The sequence below is a fragment of the Marmota monax genome, unplaced genomic scaffold, assembly GCF_021218885.2.
Source record: "Marmota monax isolate L192 unplaced genomic scaffold, Marmota_monax_Labrador192_F-V1.1 WCK01_AAM20220418_F8-fsc00055, whole genome shotgun sequence".
Lineage (NCBI taxonomy): Eukaryota > Metazoa > Chordata > Mammalia > Rodentia > Sciuridae > Marmota > Marmota monax.
Genome location: NW_026695205.1, coordinates 10,326,441 through 10,345,365, shown reverse-complemented (window position 1 = coordinate 10,345,365; position 18,925 = coordinate 10,326,441). Strand labels below are relative to the sequence as shown.

Genomic DNA, 18,925 nt, shown 5'->3' with positions numbered 1-18,925 from the left:
CAGCTCCCAGTGCCCCGTGTGCCAGGCATGAAGTCCCAGGAGAGGCCAGTTAAGTGCATCTCCCATGAAACAATCTGCGGTCCTGATTCCTACGCCCATCTTGGGCAAGTCTGGTTAATAGGAAATACGCAGAAAACTGCAGGCTGAACTTGGGGTCTTCCCCAGCAGGGAGAATGAGATAAGAGGTTTTCACGCAGGAAAGCCATAAAGGAAACAGTCCTGAAACTGGGATCAGCTTTTAACTAAGGGAAAGTGTAGCTTGGAGAAAAACAGAGTCCTTCGTAAAGGTAGGCGGCCCTGACTGCTTAGGCAGGAAACATGCCTGCATTTCCCAAGCAGATCCCAACCGCCATCCTCCATCCCACCACGCCCTCCACGCCCAGACGGGCACCCGTGAGCACAGTCCTCCACGTGCCCCGTCTCAGGGTGGCAGTGCGGTGGCTTTCCCAGTTGGAAGCAGGTCTCCTTAGTGGCCTGGGCTTTCCTGGAGGCAGCCCTGCCAGCTCTGACTGTTCAGTTCTAGGACCCCACGGATGTCACACCCGACCCTCGCACAGCAGGCAATGGCTGGGACTAAGACACCAAACTGAGAGGGACTGGGCGGGCTAAGGACGGGGTGGGAAAGGACAAGAAAATGATATTTAAGGAGAAATGCAGGTGATTTCGAGGCAGAATCTGTGCTGATACCTGATGGAAGGTAAGGGGGATATTCTACGGCTGAAGCCCACGAAAATCAGTGGTCACTTTAAAAGAGACAAGGAGGGAGGTGGAGTACTAATGGGAGTTGAAAGGGCTCTGATGACCAGCTCTGAGCCACAGTTTGCCCAGCTGTGTCACCTGATGGCCATTTCTCTCTGAATGACCCCCCTGGGGGCCAGCTGCCCACTCTCTCTGGCCATGCTCCTGACATGGCTTCCTGGTGTCTCGGGAGAGGGGCCAGTCTATTCAAGAATGCCTGGATCCCGAGGACAGGAGAGCCAAGCCCAGGTGACACAGCCAGTGGCCACCTTGAGGTCCCCTTCCAGCCATGGCCTGTCCACACCGACCCCAGAGAAACCACACACTCAAAATAGAATCGCTGAAGTCATCTTAGCTGCGGGGGGGGCTGGGTGCTGCGTGGGCTCCTTCGTGGCCCAGCCCACGCCGAGGCCTGTCTATTATCGCCCCTGTTTTACAGTTGACGACACACACTCGGGGCGAGATCCCACTTCAAAGTGGTGGCTCTGCCTCACACCGAGTGGCCACGGAGCCGACTCCAGCCAGCATGCTATTCACTCACCACTATGAAACCCAGAAATGGGAAAGGAAGAGAACAAGCTCACCCAGGCAGCACCCCAGGGATGACCGTTTGCTTCCTTCCCACCACCCCCTCGACTGCAAGCCACACCTGCGGGCCGTGGTGCCAGTGCCTGTCCCTGGGGGAAGCCAGCTGTCTCTTCCTCCCTGCAAGCGAGGCCCGTCTCCAGCAATGGCTGGCAATTTCTCAGTCAAGTCTGTGTCCCCCACCCACCCCGCCACTCCCCTCTCCGAGGGGTTTCTGGACCTGTCCCCAGGCCTGACCCTCTCCCTGTTCATGATGCCCTCTCTGCAGAGGCCTGCCCTCTCTCAGATGGTGCGGCTAGCCTGACCTCAGTAATGAACTGTGACACTGTACTAGGCTCCTCCCCCAGGTGACAGTTTCTCAGTACACTGGCATTGGTGACAGATATGGTTGTCTCTAGCCAAGAGGCCCCAAGTGGAGACGTGCTGGGCCAGGCCAGGCCTGTGGGGTTCTCCTAGGCACAGAGCCCCTCCAGGGCTTCTTCACAGTGGGGTGGAGCATGCTGACCACGAGACCTCCAGGTGGACTGTGCCCGGAGTGGAGGGGCCAGGTGGTGGGAGGTGGAGGAGAGACGCTCCACACTCTACGCAGCGGCACAGGGATTCTTAGGAGGTCTCAGCCGCAAGGGCAGTTCACCTCAGAGCTGTCCTTTCCTGCCCTAAAGCCTAGGCTGACCACAAAGCTCCTTCCAGCTCCCAGGGCAGAGACAGAAGCAGAGGAGCAGCACCTGACGCTGGAGGGTGCAGAGACAGTCTAGTGAAGCCAGCCCTTGTCCCTGAGCTGCAGAGAGGTGGCCCTGCACCAGGGGAGACACCCGCTCCCCACAGCACCTCAGCCTGAACCCCCAGCACCCACCACCGCAGGACCTCCACTTCCCCGGAAGCCAGGTTGCAGGGAGTCCCCAGAAAACAGTGGGGCCGGCCGGAGTGCAAGTGTAGCCTCAGAGCTGACCAATAGCCCTGGCACTTTTCCAACTCTAATCAGCACAAATCTGAATCAGTGGCGTTGGCCCGAGGGCTGTATAAACCCCCGACCGGCACGCTCGTGTGGCAGCACCTGTGTGGAAGCTCTTCCGGGCTTCACTCTGGGATGGCCCTACTGCTTTCCCTCTGCCCACGCTTAGTCCTGTGAGTTCCAGTCTTCACATTTGCAAGACAAGAAAAAACCCAGGGAGAAGTGGGTGGTCAGCCCTCTGGAGGCTGTTGCAACGCCTGCCACACACCACCCTCCGGCAGTGGAGAGGAATCCCTGGCAGGGTCCCTGGCTGTGATCAGCTAACACTAAAGCCTTCTGCAGCCCCAGCCAGCTGGAGTGCAGCATCAGTCCGGTCCCACCAGGATCACGACCCCTCACACAATCCTTTGCTTCTCTGAGAAGTATTCACAGTGTCCACATTACCATCTGGAAGTGAGATTCTGTACATAGCCTAACTACACACATAACCGCCGCTATTGTAAGTCCTGCTGTAACGTGAAGAAACAACAAAGGAAAATGACGGTCAGCGAGATCCACCTTCGTAGGTGACGACGAGTCCTAAGGCTTCAGTGCCCAGGGAGCCCAGAGGACAAGGTGGAGTCACCTGCTTGCCCTTTTAAAGTCATGATGGTGCAAGGACGGCGAGTGCGGGCTGACAGAGTTAGGGTTAAGTGGGTGACTCAGTGTTCCAGAAGCGTGGCTGTCAGAGACATGTGCTTCCAAAATCCTGAACGACTCTTGAAAAATTCTCAACAAAACAGAATACTCCCCTCTCTGGAGTCACATGGTGGTCATGATACTAGAAAATCTAAGCTGTCAAAACCACACCAAATGTGTTCTGTTCCCAACTAAAGCAGAGTCGCAGTCACCCGCAGGGTTTCACTGACCCGTCTCCAAGGCAGGGGGGGCGCAGAACAGTTGGGGGGTTACCCAGTGCACTTCAGGCAGAGGAGCACCCTTGGTCCCCTTTCCCTCCCATCACCGTGATGAGAGTCTGGTGCTTAGATGCTCCCCTACCTTTCCCAGACTGTGGGAAGACCCCACTGAGAATCAATGCCCCAGGCGAGCCCGGGAGGCCTGTCGCTTGGGCTCTGTGGGGTGGAGAGCTCGGCAGCACCGAGCGGGCGGCTGCGCACCAGGGCAGGTGGGTGGCCCAGGAGTTAGGTGCTTGCCCTCCAAGTAGGGATTCACAGATCATCTCAAGAGCCGGGAGTGGCTGCAACTACAGAAGATTGAGCCCCAGCCTGACCGACAATGGTAACACACCCAAAGGAGTTCTGGTAAACTTGATGAAAATCAGTTTATCAGAAATCAATTTGCGGGCTAGGGGTGTGGCTCAGTGGTAGAGCACTTGCCTCGCATGTGTGAGGCACTGGGTTCGATTCTCAGCACCACATATAAATAAATGAATAAAATAAAGGTCATCCACATCTAAAAAAAATTTAAGAAAAAAGGTCAATTTGCCAAAAGTCAAGTCACTAAATGATCAGTTTGCCGAGAGCCAATGTGTCAAAAATTAATTCACTTCATTAGAAAGATTGCTTCACCCCAAATAGGCCAAACTGGTGCCTTAAACCTGGTCTACCAGAGCTCCCCACAGCACCTCCCTCTAAGTCGGTTTGCTACATCCTGTTGGTGGCCAGCCATATCTAGTGTGTGTGGCCCTCTGGGACAGTGTCATTAAGTCGTGGAAGGATCACGTGCATTTCCAGTTTCGTGCAGTGTGCACATGTCCAATGTCAACGCTTTACAACAATAAGGTCCGTTCCCCTCTGCCAGGACTTCTACCCTGCCGTTCCTGCCATGTCCATCACCACCCCAGAAGACAATCAATCCGATATTTTGTGCATGATTCTAATCTCAGATTCCTTCATTTAGTAGCATATACATGAAAGAATAGTTTGCCCTTTAAACACAGTTTTATGCCGGTTTGCCCTTCCCTGTTTCTGCTGAATTTTTTCAGACTTTTGAACAAAATTTCTGTCTGCATGTCAATCTTCACACCAACAACAAACGTGGAAACTGGCCCCACACCTTTCCTTAAGATGGGCTGAGTGTGCAAATTCACAACTGTCCGGGAAACCCTGGAGAAGGGCAAGCTGGCCTCTCACACAAAGGGCTGGGCTGAGGAGCCCAGGCTCGGAAAAGTGACCAAACTCCAAGTGAGAGGGGCCGTGAGGCACCCCAGGAGCCACAGCAAAGGAACGCTGAAGAAGAGGCCTCAGACGGTTGAAAGAATCTCACGTGCAGTCTACTACAAGTACAAGTGGATGGAGCTGGGCACTCGCCCGTGATCCCAGCAGCCCCGGAGGAGGCTGAGGCAGGAGGATCAAGTTTCAAGGCTAGCCTCAGCAATTTAGCGAAGCCCTAAGCAACTTAGTGATATTCTGTCTCATGTTGGTCATTAGGCAAACCGTCGAGTCAGTGCGTCATTGTTTTAGAGGGTACAGTGTCGGTCTTGCTGCTTTCAAGAGGTCATGAGCTGGGCAGAGGGGGGGGGCTGGAAATCAAGGAGTGACAGAAGTCAGCATGGGGAGGGCCCATCTAAGCACAGGCCATTACAGATGGTGCCAGTCCTGACCTGCATGTGCTTCCCTGCTATGGAGATGAAGCCTCGGGCATGTCAGCCATCTGCCAGGAACAGGTAGGTCCCATGGTCCGCCACTCTTGTCTGACTCCACACTCCCTGGGGTGTCTCCCCCAGTCACTCTTCTCCAGAGAGAGAATTGCAGGCCCAGGGTCAGGAGTACCTGGTCACCTTGGCAGACATAATCTCAGTGTGTCTGAATAGACGGGCCTCCTTGTTTTTACATCCTTATTTTATGAGCTTCATAAGTGCAGGTCAGTGTCACTGAGCCTGATCACCCCTAGGACCCTGGGAAGATTGATTTTCACAGCATTGGTGCTTCATGACCAGACCCGGGTCCATTCTGACCACTCTGTGGGTTCTGCACCTTCATTTATGTTTCTATAATCTACAAAAGCGTAGTGGAGGGAGGGGGACCTCAAAAGTGTGGGCACAGAGAATAAAGTTTGTGTGTGTGTGTGTGTGTGTGTATTAGGTAGTGATAGCCTGGGTATCCAAGGCCATGTCCACCTGCAGCTCTAAGGCAGGTCAGTTAGCAGACTGTGCAGGGCCAACATGTGGCGGACACAAGCTCAGTTCCACCTGCTGCCACTTCACGATGGCCAGTGACCTCTGCTGCTGGGAGCCATCCATGAACTGTGCATGAGCAAAAAGGACGTGGAAGCCATTGGGCAGGAAAGTCTGGAATCGAGAACTCACCGCAGTAACCCTGCTGCTCGAGATGCCCACCACATGTGACTTCCTGCCTGGCTCTGTCTAAGTTCAGCACCGGAGATGGCACGAGACCCCTGGAGCCACACAGCCACACAGCCTCTCGGAGACGGATGTGGCTTTCCAACATGCCAATCAACCTGTGTGCTGAAGACCCCTGCCACACGGAGAAGCAAGACTCCTCCCGAGGAAACCTTATCCTGCCTTGGTGAGCTCCCCCTTGGATGAAGGATCGAGCCGTTGTTTAACGGCTCAGTTCCAGCTCCTAGCAGGACGGGAAGACCCATCAGTGCCTCCTCTGGCTCCTTCAGTCTAGTTTCTGGCTCTGGCTCATTTCTTACTAATTATTTCAGACTTTCTTTTTCTCAGGCAGCTCACGCCTGCTGAGCAGAAGACTCCCCTCCCTGCTCCTCCACTGCAGCCAGAGCTCGGCAGGCCTGGCTCTCCTGCAGCCCTGCCGGCCTCCCCGGTGCTGTCCCTAGCTGGGACATTCTGTGCAAAGCCAGGGTGACGGGATCCTCTTTTCTCCTGTGTGTCACTCTGCCTCTTGTTTCTTTCTTTCTTCTTTTTTTTTAATTTTTTTTTGAGAGAGAGAGAGAGAGAGAATTTTTCAATATTTATTTTTTAGTTTTGGCGGACACAACATCTTTGTTTGTATGTGGTGCTGAGGATCGAACCAGGCCGCACGCATGCCAGGCGAGCGCGCTACCGCTGGAGCCACATCCCCAGCCCTGCCTCTTGTTTCTGAAACGTTCTCAGACACAGGAACGCAGGCTCAGGACAAGGGAGTGACCGTGCAGAACTGGAACGTAGTGGCTCAGGGTGCAGCAGAATCCAGAAGTGATGCTGAAGCAGCCAAAGACAGACCTTAAGCACCCTGGTGGTGATGGGCCTTGGTGACCCTGACCTGTCCTGCTCGATCTGGAGGGGTTTGAAATTGGGGGTTCCATGAGTCCACATGGAAAACAGGTTATTCTCATAAACAGAAAAAATTGTGGCATTCAAACCATCGTTATAACAAAAGAATACATTAATTTATTTATTTCAATGCTAATGGTAAAGTATACAAACTGCCACCAGGTCAGAGGTCCCAATAGCATGGCTATGATCATCCTCAATCGTATTGCTGTCGGGCTGGGGCTGGGGCTCAGAGGTGGAGCACTTGCCTAGCAAGTGGGAGGCACTGGGCTCTATGCTCAGCACCACATACAAAAATAACAGATAAAATCATCTTGCATCTCCATCAAGTCACCAGTGGACATGGAGAGACATTAGATAGAACTGGACCCCAGCGCTACCCTGAGTGGGCGGATCAGGAAAGGGCTTCCTCTCCTGCGCCCCCTGCCCCACACCTGCAGAACAGGAGCTCAGTGGGGCTCAGTCCCACTTGGGCCTGTCCCAGGTGCCATTTCCAGCATCACGGACTGACGTGCCACCTCTCCCTCTCTCGTCCTGGGTCTGAGTGGTCGTGGCGTATGTCCGCATGCTCTCCAGGGCTTCCCACCAACCTGAGAAGCACTGGCCCACCCTGGGCTTCACCTGGAAACCGAAAGCATCTCCCCTGATTCTGTGCCACGGCTTCGGGAAGCAGAGAGCCTCTGAGCAGCCTGGAATCTCACTTCCCGGCATCACTCCAGACGGACCCTGGGAGGACATCTGAGCCCTGCAGGAGGCCCCAGTTCCCACTCTGCAGCCTCCTCTAATCTATTTCCGCATCCGCGTCCTGTTCCAGTGAAATCTTCCTTTTACTCCACGTCCCTCTCTGCCTCCCTGTCAGTCTCACCTTTCCTTCAAACTAAGTTAGGAGCGGACTCTGCTATTTATGGCTGACCTTATCCGGTGCTTTGTACGGTATGCTGAAGGGTTCCTCTCCACCCTGGCCACTGGATTTTAAAATTAATTTTAAAAGAGAACGAACGCGATTTCTGAGGCTGTCCTTCCTTGAAGGACATCTTTTATTCCCTCTGCAGAGTGTGAGCTGGGGACTGGTCCACAGAAGAGAATCTCTCTGTGCCTCTGTTCTGCCTTATTCCTGGGGGTGTTTGGGGGATGGGTGGCTTGATGCAGAACTAATTGAGGGGAGCCTCCTCCTCCTCTGCCTGAGCTCAGCGTACAGCACCATCGGGTGGCAGGATTTCCTGAACCAGCAGCGGCTCCACACGAACACGTTGCCTCAGGCCAAGCCTGCCACCTTGACGGGCACCTTTGTCGGTGTCTAGCGTCCTGTGCGCACTGTGACACCCTGTCCTCAGGGATTGAAGAGAATCAGAGGCTCGCCCCCACCACACACACTCACACTCACACACTCACACAGAATCTGACAGGAGAGGGCCTTCCAGAAGTCGATCCTTGCATTGCTGCCCAAGCCTGGACCTCTTCCTTGGGGACGGAAGGACAAAAGAGGGAGGTATCTGACAGTTCTCCTCTGAGTTTAGGGCCGGCTGGTCCCCACCCTGCTCTGCCAGGGGCCTAGGACCAGGGCAGAGGGAAGCGGCCCGAGGAGAGCAGCTGGCTGGGGGCGCGGGGAGGAAAGCGAGCCTTCACTCCCCTGCTTAGAGCCCACGAGGGAGCAGTGGACGGTGCTGGTCTCCAGGTTCCGTTGGGGACCCCCATGCCCTACAGGACAGGGCCTGGACTGCCTGAGTCTGATCTGAGGACCTTTGTTGACAGGTGGAGGTCCTGGCAGTGTCTGCTGGGTCCCACACTCCTGTCGCTGGAGGCTGGCCTGTGGTGTGTGACCTGCGCTCGGCTGGTCACCCCTCGGGCCTTCCTTCTCCCCTTCTCCCCAATCTCACGTGGTGGGTCAAGGCCAGGGAGGCGATCACTCCAACAACCCGCCACACAGCACGCAACGTGGAGGCAGACCACCCACGGTCATGGACCTCTGATTCTACCTGATGGCCCTGGCCATTCAGGATGCAGGCAAGGTACCTACACTCAGAAGACCCACCCGGAAGCCACCACTGTGAAATATGTGACAGGATGAATATTGGTATCAGACTGAATTTTTAAAAGAAATACTTTAGCTGGAGTCCAACCACCCAGTGCTCTTACTTAATTAGGACTGTAAACTACAAAGAAAAGAAAAAATAACATAGATGTTAAAAATAATAACTATTTATTGTGTCTCTTTATATAATATTTACCCCAACCCTAAGGAAACTGCAAGGGTCAAAGAGGGTAAATAACCAGGCTGAGGTCAGACCGCCTTCTATAAGAGGCAGGTCAAAATCAAGGTCACAGTTTCCACGCTCTACACAGGTGTGCTGGACTGATCTTGTTTATTTTTAAATTATCATTCTTTTTTATAGCTTTATGTTATTCATTTGTTTTTATGTGGTGCTAAGAATCGAACCTGCGGCCTCACACGCGCTAGGCGAGCGCTCTCCGCTGAGCCGCAGCCCAGCCCTATTATTATTAATAATCCTAGCTCCAGTGGTGAGTAAGAACTTCTCCTCCACTCAGGTGGTTATCAGAGCTGACCACATATTTTCAGATGACCACCCCTGGACAGGGAGGAGGACCACTTCCTGCCCCAGCTGGGAGGACAGACAGAGACACTGTGATTAATTCAGGCCAGTGTCTTGAGTGGAAGAGATGGAAGTGGTACCACGTGTGTCACCTGGTGGCACGTTGGTCACTGATGGACACCCTGCAGCTCTTCCAAACTGCTGCAGACCCAGCTCCGTTAGCACAGGTCCTGAAGAGGGTGGCGCTGAGCCCAGCCAGATGCGCTGTGTGCCTGAGATCCGCGGGCCTCTCCTGCCTGAGAGGGGCCGTGCTGGAAAGTGCATCCTGTCCCCCTTAAGTGGGTGCAACTGACCTTTTTGCCAAGTGGAAGATCTAGTCTTAGCATCTGGGGGTGGGGAGTAGCCCATCAGTTCCAGTTCTGCCCCTGGGGGAGGAGCGGCAGAGCACAGCCACACTATGAAAAGGGGGAGTAAGAGGAGTCCTGGAGGGCTCTGCCGAGGGGACAGGCGGCTGACCTTTGCCTGGGGCTGTCTCTTCATCTGCGAACCCTCAGGGCGTGGGCCTCTGTCCTCCAGCTCTGAGGAGGCCGTGGCAGCCTCTGCCTCCAACACCAGGTGCCCTACTGCAACCCTCCCACCCCAACCCAAGGCCGCTGGGTCCTCTAGCCGGCTCACCCTCCTCCCTTTAGATCTCCGGCCCTGGGGGCTGTTAGACACTGGGGGGTGGTCCTCGATTCAGCTGCGGTGACCATGCTCTGGCACCAAGCCAGATTGGTGGGGGGAGGATGCTTCTGTGGGGTCTCACCATACCTGCCCCCACCCTGCTCCCCAGGAACAAGGCAGGAGGCCCTGCCTCTTAAACCCAGCAGGTGGATCCACACACACTTCCTAGCCCCAGGCTGGATCAGGCCTGCCACGAGGACCTGGCTGGGGCAGGCAGGACTCTGAGAGTGCCCACAGGAGAGCTCAGCAGTGCCCTTCTCTCTCGCTTACCCCCTCGGTCCTCTCTGTGCACTGGCACCAAGCTGAGTGCTGGTTTGCACCAGCAGAGCAGTCAACATTCCCTCCTCCATCACCAAAGCCTCACTACAAAACAGCAAGCCCAGCGCCTGCTCCACAGCAGCGGCAGGATGAAGTGGGTTCACGGGCTGCAGTAAGCGCCTCATCTTAGTAATCCAGGCCTCGGGAGGCTGCCGGCTCCGTCACGCATTCCTACCTATTCTGGGCCTCGTGGATGAATCGCACGCCGGCTTCCTTCCTGCTTTGACTTTTGATGTTCAAAGCCAGCTTTTGGAATTTATAAAACCTTCCCACTCCCTGGCTCTCTATCCAAGACTATTGTTTCAGCCTTGAGCTAAAACAACCCACTCTGACAGCTCACGCCAACTCTTTTGTTCCCACCTATAGCTGCCCTGATCCCGGGAGTGGATTCTAGAAATCACTGCCGAGGCTGGTGGGGAGGGTGCTCATTCCACCTTTGCTCTATTGGCTTTTAGCTGTATTTCCTGTTCCCTGGTTAGAACAGTGGTTTTTAAAATAGGGATTTACTCTATAAATGAGAATTCATTCTTTATGCATTCAGATTAAAACTGCCAGTTGGAATCTGCTCCCCTGACCAATACAATGATCAAAAAGTTGCCTGATTAATGTGATATTCATCAAGAGTGTGTGGTGACGTGAACAATGCTTTGTACAACAGGAACTGAAAGCAGTGGGTTACAATTGGGTTACAGTGTGTTGTCCCTTTAAAAATAACGACAATAACCAACAGGCTAGGCTTGGGCAAAAGGAATGGAAATAAATGTATCTATTTACATTTTGAATTTGTGCCATTCTTTAAGAGAAGGTAATTTTGATTTTTCACAGTGGGTGCTCTTCCCTGTTGACCTTCCACCTGGGCACTGGGTTCTCGGGTCACATTTGCCTTTTGTTGTTCTTTAGGTTCATCCTCCCAGATTCTTTTCTAAGAATTTTTTTCTGCAAAGTTTTAATAACTTCCTTCCCTGGTCCCATCTCTCGCAGCCTCAGCACCTGGATGTCCTGCACGTCCAGGGAAACGTCCTGCCGGGAGGCCTGGCGTTGAGGCCCCTGTGAGAGTCCGCCTGCGGTCAGCATGAGCGGCTCGCGCTGCTCTGCGCTGTCCGGTGCAGTGTGTGGACATTTACCCGTCATTGTGGAGGACAGCGAGCCATTCCAGATCCCTTAAACTGGAGATGAAGGGTCAAGAATTAAATGACCGGTGGGACAGACCCTCAGACCCTTGGGTCACTTTCAGTGATCAGGGTCGAGAGGAGGAGCCTGGGGCTTGAGCTGGGGGCCGTGCCCAGCTAGACAACGCTCCACCTGGAGCCACTCGCCAGCCCTTCCTGGGGCTTTATTGAGGTAGAGCTCACGTAGCATGAAGTGCACCTGCTTAAGGGTGCGATTCTGTGGTTCTTGAATGTACGCCCAAGGTTGTTCCACTGTCAGCACCAGCTAAAGGCAGTCCATTATCGCCCTAACCCTAACCTCACACCCCCGAGCAGCCATGCCCATTTCTCTCCCCTCCTAGGGCCTGGCAACTATTGATCTACTCTGTATGCATTTGCATACTTGGGTATCTCATACAAGTTTACTCATGACATCCGCTGACATCTGTGACTAGCATCTCAGCAAGATGAATAGGCAAAAGGAGAGATTTGGGGGAAACAAGAAATCTATTTTTCTGTTCTTGCAGAAAGAATTTCGTGCAAAACCAGAACGTGGTCCACGTTTTCCCTGTGCCCACGGGACTCTGTGCACTGCCCTGGCTTGGCACCAGGTCCCAGTGCACACTGCAGAGCAGGACAGCGAGGAGGAGCAGGGGTGCCTCACCCTCCTCCCTCGGCCCGGCCTGCCCGCCCACCCTGCTGGCCTTCCTTGCTGCAGACACCAGTCAGCAGGGAGCAAGAGGCCGCAGGCCAGCGGGCAGTTAAGCTGATTACAAGTCAGTGCGGTCGCTCCTGCTGCCGGGCTGCTGCAGGCACAGAGGACAGGAGAGAGCCGGCGGCCGGGGAAGCCAGCCCCTCTGCCGAGGCAGCCTGGCTTTTATGTTGCGCTGTTAACAAACAGATGTCCTCAACACATTCCTCCAACCAGTGGCAGGGCTCGGGAAATCGCTGTGCCTTTACTGGTTGCTGAAGCCAAATAAAAATCAAACTAGAGTTTAATTCACCTCGTAATTTCCTCGTGGCGGCTCTGCCTGGCAGCCCTGAGGCAGAGCCTCCTCCTCCTCCTCCTCAGCCCAGGGGCCCAGGGGTCAGCTGCTCCCCTGACCTCCCCGGGCTCCAGAGGGGTGGTGTTTGCAGCTGGGGAAGGGCTGCACACAGGCCCAGAGAAAGCCTCTGGAAACCGCTGGACACACCAGGAGACCCTCCTTCTTCTCTGCGCAGGGTCTCCCTGGCAATGGGGGAGGGGCTGGCAGGCATTCCAGCTATGTGACCTGGCCACCCGGTAGGGCCTCTGAGGGGCGCGGCTGCCTCCCACCTCGCTCACTGCCTTATCCCAGGGCAGAGTCCAATGGGGTGGGGGCGCGGGGGGCAGTTAATGTCCAGCTCCTGTGGGCTGGGGGTGGGGCAGGGGGCAGTTAGTATCCAGCTCCTGTGGGGTGGGGGTGGGGCAGGGGGCAGTTAGTGTCCAGCTCCTGTGGGGTGGGGGCGGGGCAGGGGGCAGTTAGTATCCAGCTCCTGTGGGGTGGAGGTGGGGCAGGGGGCAGTTAGTATCCAGCTCCTGTGGGGTGGAGGTGGGGCAGGGGGCAGTTAGTATCCAGCTCCTGTGGGGTGGGGGTGGGGCAGGGGGCAGTTAGTGTCCAGCTCCTGTGGGGTGGGGGTGGGGCAGGGGGCAGTTAGTATCCAGCTCCTGTGGGGTGGGGGTGGGGTGGGGCAGTTAGTATCCAGCTCCTGTGGGGTGGAGGTGGGGCAGGGGGCAGTTAGTATCCAGCTCCTGTGGGGTGGGGGTGGGGCAGGGGGCAGTTAGTGTCCAGCTCCTGTGGGGTGGGGGTGGGGCAGGGGGCAGTTAGTATCCAGCTCCTGTGGGGTGGAGGTGGGGCAGGGGGCAGTTAGTATCCAGCTTCTGTGGGGTGGGGGTGGGGCAGGGGGCAGTTAGTGTCCAGCTCCTGTGGGGTGGGGGTGGGGCAGGGGGCAGTTAGTGTCCAGCTCCTGTGGGCTGGGGGTGGGGCAGGGGGGCAGTTAGTATCCAGCTCCTGTGGGCTGGGGGTGGGGCGGGGGCAGTTAGTATCCAGCTCCTGTGGGGTGGGGGTGGGGCGGGGGCAGTTAGTGTCCAGCTCCTGTGGGGTGGGGGTGGGGCAGGGGGCAGTTAGTATCCAGCTCCTGTGGGGTGGGGGTGGGGCAGGGGGCAGTTAGTATCCAGCTCCTGTGGGGTGGGGGTGGGGCAGGGGGCAGTTAGTATCCAGCTCCTGTGGGGTGGGGGTGGGGTGGGGCAGTTAGTATCCAGCTCCTGTGGGGTGGGGGTGGGGCAGGGGGCAGTTAGTGTCCAGCTCCTGTGGGGTGGAGGTGGGGCAGGGGGCAGTTAGTATCCAGCTCCTGTGGGGTGGGGGTGGGGCAGGGGGCAGTTAGTGTCCAGCTCCTGTGGGGTGGGGGTGGGGCAGGGGGCAGTTAGTATCCAGCTCCTGTGGGGTGGGGGTGGGGCAGGGGGCAGTTAGGATCCAGCTCCTGTGGGGTGGGGGTGGGGCAGGGGGCAGTTAGTATCCAGCTCCTGTGGGGTGGGGGTGGGGCAGGGGGCAGTTAGTATCCAGCTCCTGTGGGGTGGGGGTGGGGCAGGGGGCAGTTAGTGTCCAGCTCCTGTGGGGTGGAGGTGGGGCAGGGGGCAGTTAGTGTCCAGCTCCTGTGGGGTGGGGGTGGGGCAGGGGGCAGTTAGTGTCCAGCTCCTGTGGGGTGGGGGTGGGGCAGGGGGCAGTTAGTGTCCAGCTCCTGTGGGCTGGTTCGCCCCTCACGCACAGGAAGGAACTGGGCCAGCTCAAGGGCTCATACTTCTCCCCTCCCGGCGGTGGCCGAGCAGGGCGGAGGACGCTGATGTGACCCACGCCCAGGGGGCTTCCTGGCAACCCTGGGGTGCACTCGGTAGGTGCTCCAGGTGGAGAAGCCTGCTCCCGGGTACCCCTCCTGCCCTCCCGGCCCCGCTGCCCGCCCACGTTCCTCAGAGGTGGCAGCAGGTGCTGACAGAACGTGGCATCCCCGGTGACAGCAGGTGGCGGGCACAGGAGGCTCCGCGTAGGGTGGTGGGCGTCACTCAATGGACAGGTTTCCTCTTCCGCCCTTCTCCCCCACCTCTTCTAAAACTTGGCCTGTTCTGGACAGAATCAGTTTGCTCTAGAATACTGCTCAGAAAGACTGATGAATGGAGAGGAGAACAAGAGAAAGGAAAAGGGGGAAAGGAGGGAGAGAGCTGGGTGAAGCAGGAGGAGTGTGAAGATGAGTAACTGGAGAGCCAAGAGGTTTTTGTTTTGTTTTGTTTTTAAAGACAGACTGATAATAGTGCTGACTTACTGGGGTTGTGAGATGGACTCCTGCCTCAGGGCCTTTGCATATGTCACCTCTGCAGCAATCTCCCTCTATCCCTCAAATATCCCCCCTGCACAGCGGTCCTGGGCTCCCCAGGTAAGTCCACCTGGCCAGCATTCTCCCAGGGCTTCCCCAGTTCTGCTCTTCTTCATAGCAGTTATTACCCCTGCCACAGCCTCCATTTACTGGTCTGTTTTCCCTCAAAGGAGTGAACCCTTCGCCAGTCCAGGGAGGTTCTGAGTCTCATGCCTGCTGCAGCAGGTGTCTGACACTGTGCCCAGCAAACCGCAGGCGACGGGGGCATCGCTGCGCACATGGCCAGATGGATGGGAGGAAGGGGAAGTCCAGCTGAAGCAGGACTCAGCGCGCCCTCCCTCCTCACCGGGCCCCATGGCATCTCAGGGAAGAAAGAGAATCAGAGTCTTTATCTCACAGGGAGGAATCGCAGGCCTCCTTCCCAAGGGGGCTCCCATCAGCAGGCACCGGCTCAGGCAGGGAGAAGCAGCCTCCTCTTCATGGCGGGGTCTTGGGGCTAATCTGCAGGGCAGTGACAGTGACCATCTCCCTCTAGCCTCCCGGGGGGAGATCCCAGTGATAGGAAGAGTGGCCCAGGCAGAGGCCATCACGAGGTCCTGAGGAGCAGTTTCTCTGTCCCCTTTCTGAGGGGCACCTTCCCGAGGAAGTGGCTTGCTGCTCGCTGCTCCCTGGGGACTTGGAGTCCGGCTGGCGGGAAGACAGGTGAGCTAAACCAGCTTGGAGGAGGGCGCCGGGGACCTCCCTGTGTGCAGTCTTCACCGGGGGTTCAGGGGCTCGGAGAGAGAGGGCCGAGCGGGCAGGAGGCAGGGCCCACAGACACGCGGAGTCGGCAGGCCGCGCTGACCAGACCCCAGGCCCCGCACCGCCCATCAGGCCCGGGGCGCCCAGCCCCTGCTCCAGGTGTGAGGACACGCGGGAGACAGACGGCAGCTATCAGGACGTCCCTGAATCTCCAAGGGACTCCGGCACACCTGGTTTCCATGGTGACTAGGTTTGACCCACAGTCTTGACGGGAGGGCAGTTGGGAGGGAGGATCCTCCTGAAGTGACCCCCAGCGCTCCCGTGGGGCTGGGGGTTGGCACCACCGCTTTAAGCAACCAGGTGGGGGGGGGGGTCAGAGGAGCTGAGAAGAGGAGCCCGGGCAACGGGTGTGGGGAGATGGAGGCAGGAGAGCCAGGGGAATCCAGCTTAGCTGGTGGTCAGTTGGGAAGTGACCCCTGAATCCACACCTCCAGTGACCCTTCACGGTTGGCTGGGATTTCCTGCCAGCACAGAGACATTGCATGGTAAGGATCCGCCTTGCTCTCTGCCGGGCTGCGGCATGGAGCTGAGCACCTTGCCATTTCCTGAGAGCCTAAGTGTCCCTTGTTCTGAGCCCCAAGTGGGTCTCAAGCCGTTGTCATCCTAATCTAATGGAGGCCAGATGGCTTCAGGGTGGCACCACCTGAGGTCAGAAGGCTGGGTCTCTGAGCCAGGAGGAGGGGCTGGAGGTGGTGGCTCCCTGGGCTAAGGATTCAATAAGTGATGTGGAAACAAAGCCTGAAGCCCCAGCTGCATGGAGCCGGGCTCCGACGCTCTCCACCAGGGCTCCGAGACCTCGCCCTGTCTCTTCCTGTGGCCGTCCCCTCTGTGCCCTTTCTAATAAAACCACAACCTCAAGAACAGCACGTTACTGCACTCTGAGTCGTTGTAGCAAATTCTCTCTTCCAGGGGGCTCAGTCGGTCAGAAGTGCAGGTGGCCCAGGGACCCCTGAACTCAGTGGCTGGCGTCTGAAGTCGGAGCAGTCTTAAGGGGAACTGGGCCTTTTAACTAGCGGGGTCTGTGCTACCTCACGGTGGTCGGTGCCAGGATTCGGTTGCCGTGCGCCAGGGGGAGTCCCTGCCCTGCTCGTCAGCTTACGGGTGTCAGCTCCTGGGAGGCTCCCGGCTCCTCTGGAACTAGCTGTTCTCTGCCCTTTCACTGCCTTGCGTCAACATCTCTGCGACAGCACACCCGTATTTCTGCACACATACGACTTTTTCTGTTAAGAGGTCTGTCTTCCTCTGCCATCTGGACCCCTCAGGAGCAGACAGTGTCTTTCTCCTCTCAGTATCCCCAGTGCCCACGCCATCTCTGGCCCACAGGAGGCACTCAGTCTATGTCAGAAGAGCTAATGTGTTAACCAGTGTTCCACCGCTGTAACAAGGCACCCAGGTAATCAGATTAAACGAGGAAAGGTTTGTTTTGACTCTGTTCTGAGGGTCTCAGTCCACAGTGCTTGGTCCCGTTATTTCTGGACCACTCGGGAGGCAGCACATCACCGTGGAGCTCATGGCAGGGAAGCTGCTCACCTTGTGGCAGGAAAGAAAGAAAGGAGGGGAGGGGCCAGTGTCCCCTTCAAAGACACACCCTCACGTCACCAGAAGACTTCTAGGAGGCCCGCCTTTAGGGGCTCCAGCCTCTCTCCATAGTGCCACAGGCTAGGGTCCAGGTAGTGTCCAGGCTTCAACACGTGGGCCTGGGGGTGCTCCTCAAAATCATAGCAGCTGATGAAACACGGAAAACACATTTTTAAGCGCCATCAGCCCAGAATGATTAACTAATGACAGAAAAGCGGTTTTCCTGTAGCAACTATTTTTTTAACAAAAATTATCTATCATTTGTTTGTAAATAACAAAACAAATGAATGAATAAAAAATGAATTGATTTTTATTTGTGATCACAGGCCCATCCCCCAAATTCCCTCTGTGAAAAGAGCTTGTGGGTCATGGCCACCCAGGGTTCACAGAACCAACTGCAGAAGTAAAGGTACAGTGAGAGGAAGTGAAGGGGCAGTGAGAGGAAGTGAAGGTACAGGGAGAGGAAGTGAAGGTACAGGGAGAGGAAGTAAAGGTGCAGGGAGAGGAAGTGAAGGTGAAGTGAGAGGAAGTGAAGGTGAAGTGAGAGGAAGTGAAGGTGCAGTGGGAGGAAGTGAAGGTGCAGTGGGAGGAAGTGAAGGTGTGGTGGAGGAAGTGAAGGTGCAGTGGGAGGAAGTGAAGGTTTGGTGAGAGGAAGTGGAGGTGCAGTGAGAGGAAGTAAAGGTACAGGGAGAGGAAGTGAAGGTGCAGTGGGAGGAAGTGAAGGTACAGGGAGAGGAAGTGAAGGTGCAGTGAGAGGAAGTGAAGGTGCAGTGGGAGGAAGTGAAGGTGTGGAGAGAGGAAGTGAAGGTGCAGAGAGAGGAAGTGAAGGTGCAGTGGGAGGAAGTGAAGGTGCGGAGAGAGGAAGTGAAGGTGCAGTGGGAGGAAGTGAAAGTACAGGGAGAGGAAGTAAAGGTGCAGGGAGATGAAGTGAAGGTGCAGTGAGAGGAAGTGGAGGTGCGGTGAGAGGAAGTGAAGGTACAGGGAGAGGAAGTAAAGGTGCAGGAAGAGGAAGTGAAGGTGAAGTGAGAGGAAGTGAAGGTGCAGGGAGAGGAAGTGAAGGTGCAGTGGGAGGAAGTGAAGGTACAGGGAGAGGAAGTGAAGGTGCAGTGGGAGGAAGTGAAGGTACAGGGAGAGGAAGTGAAGGTGCAGTGAGAGGAAGTGAAGGTGCAGTGGGAGGAAGTGAAGGTGCAGTGAGAGGAAGTGAAGGTGCAGTGGGAGGAAGTGAAGGTGCAGTGAGAAGAAGTGAAGGTACAGGGAGAGGAAGTGAAGGTGCAGTGAGAGGAAGTGAAGGTGCAGTGAGAAGAAGTGAAGGTACAGGGAGAGGAAGTGAAGGTGCAATGAGAGGAAGTGAAGGTGCAGTGAGAAGAAGTGAAGGTACAGGGAGAGGAAGTGAAGGTGCAATGAGAGGAAGTGAAGGTGCAGTGAGAGGAAGTGAAGGTGCAGTGGGAGGAAGTGAGGTGCAGTGGGAGGAAGTGAAGGTACGTGGGAGGAAAGCTCAGGGACAGATCAAGGCTTCCTCTGATACCTCAGTGCTCATGCGGGTGCTGGAACCCGACACGAGAAAACTGAATGGTCCCAGGGAATTTCCTGTGCCTGTCCACAGCCCGCTGCCCAGCAGAAAATGCCAACCCCCCAGGAAAGTGACAGTCCTTTCTGTCAGTTCTGACCAGCAGCTGCGGTTGTCGCCAGGCAGGATTTCCCACCCAAGTCCGCAGCACAGTCCAGCCCTCTGACCCCGACCCTGCCCTGCCCTCTGCAGGGCCTCCCTCCAGCCCCCCTCCTTCGTCCTCCTCCGGAGGCCTCCTGGGAGCCTTCTGTCATTCTGTCTGCAAGGGGAAGGTGTGAGGACAGAGAGGGACAGGCTTCCCAGGGAGCACAGGCTGGACACCCAGTGTGGGCTTTTTCAACG

The 18,925-nt window shown here is 56.2% G+C and overlaps 1 pseudogene; it reads left to right on the top strand.

Annotated features, from left to right (window-relative positions):
- The first annotated feature begins 4,916 nt into the window (after positions 1-4,916).
- Positions 4,917-18,357, top strand: LOC124083382 (golgin subfamily A member 6-like protein 25; annotated as a pseudogene).
- The last annotated feature ends 568 nt before the right edge of the window (positions 18,358-18,925 follow it).